The 6,526-nt window shown below is 42.3% G+C and overlaps 1 pseudogene; it reads left to right on the top strand.

Moving 5' to 3' along the window:
- The first annotated feature begins 3,087 nt into the window (after positions 1–3,087).
- LOC144244737 (negative elongation factor E pseudogene) lies at positions 3,088–4,601 on the top strand (annotated as a pseudogene).
- The last annotated feature ends 1,925 nt before the right edge of the window (positions 4,602–6,526 follow it).

The raw sequence follows: 6,526 nt of genomic DNA on the forward strand, positions 1-6,526 counted from the left end.
GACCTGAATTCTGCCTCTGCTTCTTTTCAAACTTCCTCCAAGGCACTCATTGAGCAAGTTTGAAAATCAGTGCCTGGCTCCAGTTTCCAAACTGCTCCAGAAAACACGAATCTTTTCAGATATTTCCCAAAGATTTTTTTGGTCAGAATTCTGTCACATTGTGTATAATATATCCCTCCCAAGCAGTCTCAAAGTTTACTTTAACATAGGAAGACTCCAGGGAGTTCTTACATAGAAGGATTTAACACCATATGGAATCTTTAGGTCATGGACATTGTCATATATTCTAGACTGCCAGCCCCTGGCATTTCCCCTCATTCCTTTGAAACACACTCACTGGGGGAAGAGCCTTGGGGAATAATATCCACCTAACCTATTTGACTACTTTCTGCAGGGTGACAGTACTAAGTAGGGCCTGGGACGTTGGAGAGGTGCAAACTCAATGGGACCAAGGGGAGGGAAGTGGAGAATATAAAGAACAGAGGGACGAGCATTTACTGGGTCAAGCTCTCATGATTGAATTCAAGTGGAGTAAATGCTCTATCATCCCTCTGTTTTTCTCTGTAGACCAATAACAATTCAATGGAGAACCCTCTCCTAAAGTTCTTCCATTTTCTCCAGGGCAACTTCTTTGAAAACCCTAAGGCATAGTAGCAAAGCTTATCAGCCAAATGAGGGGTATTTCTGCCTCTCTGAAAAACATTCTCAAATGAATTCAAATATTCATCTATTAGTCTAATTCTAGTTCTATAATGGCTTCAATTTCCTTACAAATATATATACTTAAGTTATTTCTGAGAAATGACACAAAGAACAAAGAGTGAAAAAAAATCAAATAACTCTAGAGAGATTTGTCATATGGCTCACGCAGATAGTGCTAAATCCATGAATATAAATTTTACAGAATGATACTCGTTATCCTGCATGTCAAAATAGATTAACAACTGTATTTTTCTTCTTGTGAGTTTTCACATCCTTTTTCTTTTCTTTTCTTTTTTTTTAAGGAATGGATGAAATGCTTTGGGTAAACAGGTAAACCAAAAAATCATTCTGAGCCATGACCTCAGCCATCAGCTGTCCCCATATTTTCTAACATCCTGAAATTTTCCATTCGACTTGGGTGGCTGATCTCACATTTTTCCCTGGACCTCTGTACCCTGTGGAGTTTGGGACACCACCGAAGGCAGGGGATGAGCCCAACGCCTGCCTGTGGTCTCCTGGCTCCTGCCCCATGGAACACAGAGACGTGGGGAGAACACACCTGAAGGCCACACTGCTCTCCCACACAAGCTGCAGGAGGTTTAATTAATCTTTACATTTTCCCATTAGATTGGTGAATATTTGGATTTGCTTGAGAAATATTTTCTTATCCTCTTAAAAAAGATCTGAACCAGAGATAAACATGTTAAATTCTTAATTGTAAAAGCAAAAACAAAACAAAAAAAACCCCAAAAAAAACAAACCCAAACAAAAACCCCTTCGTGGGAGGTTTTACCCATACTTTGAGACTTCAGTGTAATGGAGAGTTTTTGGCACCTGTTGAACGCTCATCCCATCTGGGAGATACATCTCTAAATCTAAATTTTGCTTTGAGAAAAGTGCTCGGAAATGAATGATACACACACAATCCTCCCAGTTATTGCTTTGAAAGAAATAAAATTTGTCTTCTGAAGATTCCTATTGCCATTAGTATTTTTTATAGGACTGCTGTTCTTGCATGCTAATGTAGTTCATTTTGGGGGGTTGGGTGGAATTGTTAGTTATGAAACAGAACTGACTATCCTGACAAGGACCTATATAAACAGAGCAGGGGTTTGGGGGGTTGGCAATCTCTGTGTATAACCCTTTACCTTGAAAGGTGCTTCTGTTGTTAACATGCTAGTGTGGAAACCCTGCTGATCTGCCTGAGACAGTGCTTTATGAACATTTTTATATTAGGAGGAGCAAAACTAACTTCAGGAGAAATCTATGACCATTATCACCATACCCCTTCTTCTTATCTACATTCTAATTCTGAGAAAAATGTCCAGTAATTTCCTGAAGTTTTTCGACTAGCATAATTTCCAGCAAGGCACTAGAAGTTTGGAGGTTGTCTTCCATTCCATTTATCGTCTTTAATGTGAGCTCTCTGTAAGGTGCTGATAATAAGCTACTGCATAGAGCCATACCCAAGTGCTTCAACAGTCCATTTTCACATGTCATGTTTCCACAATCACATGTGACATGGAATAAATCATAACCCCCCAAAGCAGTAAAACTGTCAAAGCTTGAGATAATATAACAACTGAATTCCTGTCTCTGCGAATCATTAAAAAGGAAGTTGTGCTATACTTTCATTTTCTATAAAAACAGAACACTGTGTCCATTCTGACATTTTCACCCTACGTTTAACATATTATTCACCTAATGGGAAAAATCCCAACTTGTGCCTACTTTTATTCTTTATAATGTGTATTTTTTCAATACAAATACTCTAAAGGTGAATACTTAGTAATGATCTTTCTTTGTTCACAGAAGATAGGGGTTTTTTCCACTTAATTTTGAATTATACCTCTTAATGAACAAGTAGCTTAAAATCTCTCCATGGACAAACAAAACAAAACAAAACAGAAAAGGGTGATGAAATTTCAACACATTTGCAAATATTAAATGACTCTTCAAACCATACCTCTTCGCAAAAGAATTTCTCCAATAATAATAATACCCAAGTCTCTAGAGATTTCTCTGGCCTTGGATTCTGCAATCGAGTTTGAATCTGTTGTATGCATTAGGTTGGCCTTGTTTTCTTCTCTACAGTGATGACTGGAAACCATCAGAAGAGCAAGCTTCTTTTCGATATTTTTTTTTTTTTAATATTTTATTTATTTCTAGCAGACAGAGAGAGAGACACACAGCGTGAGCAGGGGAGGGTCAGAGAGAGAGGGAGATACAGACTCTGAAACAGGCTCCAGGCTCTGAGCTGGCAGTCAGCACAGAGCCCGATGCGGGGCTCGAACCCACGAACCGCGAGATCATGACCCAAGCAAAAGTCGGACGCTCAACCGACTAAGCCACCCGGGCGCCCCGCTTCTTTTCGATATTGCTTTAATGTGGGTAGTGTGGAAATCGAAGGGTAGTGGCACCTTTGGCATCTCCAAGATTTCTGAGGGCTTTGCCACTACATGTCACTGGAAGATCTTTAAGCTCCTGGCCTGCACAGACACTGCCAGAGACCATGGGACTCTGGTACCACCCCCTGGGGAGCCACCAGGTTGGTGATACTACCAGTTGAGCAAGGAGGAGGCAGCTCTGCAGAAGAAATTCAACAAACTCAAGTAAAAGTAAAAGGCATCACTGGCTCTGAGGAAGCAAAGCTGCAGCACAGCCAATCAATGCGGTGTCCCGCACTCACTGTAGCAGCAACGTGGTAGACAGGGCCACCACAGCAGAACAGGCAAAGCAGCTGCTGAAGTCAGGAGCTGGCAGCTCAAGAATTGGGGCTTCAGCGGGGCTCCTGGGTGGCTCAGTCGGCTGAGCATCCGACTTGGCTCAGGTCATGATGTCACGGTTCGTGGGTTCGAGCCCCAAGTCGGGCTCTGTGCTGACAGCTACTTCAGAGCCTGGAGCCGGCTTCCGATTCTGTCTCCCTCTCTCTCTGACCCTCTCCTGCTTGCGCTCTGTCTCTCTCCCTCTCAGAAATAAATAAAACATTAAAAAAAATTAAAACAAAGAACTCGGGCTTCAGATGCTCTCGAACCCTCAAAGGAAGTTAAAGGACCCCAAGAAAGGGCCTGTCCCCACTTACCAATCATTCCAAAGTTGCCCACACACCCACAGAGGAAATCTCTGGGTGAGTTCTGTGTCTTCCAGTGACCAAGTTTGGGAACTGGGGCCAGATGGGGAAGAGGCCCAGGGCCCAGGGGCTAGTGAGGTCCCCCTCAAAGATTTGACTGGGATTCTGAAGAGCGTGGTGGTGCCTGCTCCTCAGTCTCCCTACCTACAAGCCTCAGCTGGGACCATAGCCATGAGTGGAACTGGGACAGGGACTGTGATGGGGACAGGGACCATGATGGGGACAGGGACCATGATCTGGACAGGAACCTCAAGGGGGACAGTGACCATGATCCAGACAGGGACTGGAATGGGGCCAGGGACCTCGATCCAGACAAGAACCATGATGGGGACAGTGACCATGAACTGGACAGGAACCATGATCAAGAACATGAGGGTCCTTTCCCCAGGTTGACTTGTTCCCTGAACACAGAGCCCCTCGGAAGGGGAATACTCTACATGTGTAGAGAGGACATGACACCCACCCTCTTCTGTGGATCCTTATCACCTTTGGAAACACCTTTGACTAATGGACTCACCCAGAAATTGTGCCTTCTTTATCTATGAAATGATGAAGCCAGCAGATCAGGCAGTTGCTGAGCTCAATGGGCCCAGGGAGAGTTGGTACAGCTCAAAGTCAGCATTGTGGGATGTTGGAGGGTGCCACTGGCAAGACTGTCTGCGGCTCCCTCACTGTCCAGAATAGCCTTAAGTGTTGCCACTGGGACAAGATGGTCCAGATTGTCTACAGTGATGGTGTCTACAAGAAAAGCCTTGTGGATTGCTTCTAGGAATGCAGCTGGATTCTGTGCATCTCATCTGCACCAACACTGGTGTTAGGTCTTAGGAAAACACTGAGATGGAAGCTCAAAAAATAAAAAAAATAAATAAAAAGATACAGGAGCTCTTTCTTTCCTCCAAGTTTTACTGAGAAATAATTGACATGCATCACTGTATATGTTTAAGGCTTACAGGTTGAGGTAAGTGTTTAGTTAACATATTGGTGAAATCATCACAATAGGTTCAGCTATCATCCATCTTCTCAATAAAAAGAAAAGAAAAAAGAAAAAAAATCTCCTTATTATGAGAAGTCTTAGGATTTACTCCCTTAACACCTTTCCTGTGTGCCATACAGCAATGCTGGCTGTAGTCAGCATGCTCTACATTACATCCCTAGTATTTATTTTTCTTCTAACAGGAAGTCTGTGCCTTTGACCACCTTATTTGGATTTCCCCTCTTCCTATCTCCTGACTCTGGTAACCACAAGTCTGATCTCTTTTTCTATGAGTTTGGGGTTTTGTTTTGTTTTGTTTTTGTTCTTAGATGTTATCTATACATGAGATCCTACAATATTTGTCTTTCTCTTATTTCGTTTAGCATAGTGCCTTCAGGGTCCATCCATGTTGCCCCAAATTGTAAGGTTTCCACATTTTTGATGGCTGAATAATATTCCATTGTATGTATGTATGTATATACATACATGGAATATACATATATATGCCACAACTTCTTTGCCCACATATAAATTGATGGACACTGGTTCCTTGTCTTGGCTGTTGTAAATGTTACATAAGGGTGAAGATATTTTTTGGAGTTATTTGTTTCCTTTGGATATATTCCCAAAAGTGAAAAAGAAACCCGTGGACAGAATGAACCCTGCTACTGATTCTACTGACACCATTTTACATCAAATTATCCCCACAAGTGTCCTCCTCCACACTTGTGGGGATGAGCACTGAGTGTTATGTGGAAACTAATTTGACAATAAACTATTAAAAAATAATAATAATAAAATAAAATAACCTTCTTTAAGAAAACAAAACAAAACAAAAATTATCCCAAGGATCTAACCGAGGATCTTTTTAAAGTTCCAAAAATAAACAACCTTGAAAATGATTAGGAATGTAGTATTCAAACTTGGGTTTTTATCCCCACAAAAGATGATAGAACACGGTTGCAGCACCTATTTTAATTTTTGGAGAGTTCTCCATACTGTTTTCCTTCGTTGTACCAATTTACATTCCCACTGTTGGAATGGCCATCCTCACAAAGACAAGAGATAATGCATGCTGGCATGGATGCTCTTAACTTCCAATGCCTGCCGACTGGGTCATGACTGACCAGCATGTGCCACTGTGACCAGTGAGTGGAACCAATTCAATTATCCACCGTGTGACCAGTGGTCGTCATCCCCCACCGTGCGGCCCCAGAGGGCCTCGAAGGAGGCCCCGCTTACAATGACCATGTTGTTTGGCAGGCACTCCTTTCACTCTTGCTAGGAAGGCTACCCATGGACAGAATGAGCCTTGCTACTGATTCTACTGACACTGTTTTACATTAAGTTATCCCAATGATCTAACAGAAGACCTTTGTAAAGTCTCCAAAAGCAAACAGTATTGAAAAAGATTTAGAATGTAGTGTTCAGACTGGGGTTTTTGTCCCCAAAAAGATGATAGAACCTGGCTGCAGCACCCTATCAGACAGTGATGGGTGAGCTTTTGTGCTGGGCCTCAAGCCCGGAAACAGCAAAGGCCTAACTGTATACATGATATGCTAATCTGTTTGCATAAAGTAAGTTGCTTATTCTCCAGCCCGACATTTTGCATTACCAAATATAGCCATAGGCTTAATTTAGAAGTGATATAGTAACCTGTCTCCAAGGGGAAAAGATCTCTGACCAACTTCCTCTCCCTCCCTCCAGCCTCATGCAGTGAA

This window comes from Crocuta crocuta, unplaced genomic scaffold (assembly GCF_008692635.1).
Source record: "Crocuta crocuta isolate KB4526 unplaced genomic scaffold, BGI_CrCroc_1.0 scaffold353, whole genome shotgun sequence".
Taxonomy (NCBI): Eukaryota; Metazoa; Chordata; class Mammalia; order Carnivora; family Hyaenidae; genus Crocuta; species Crocuta crocuta.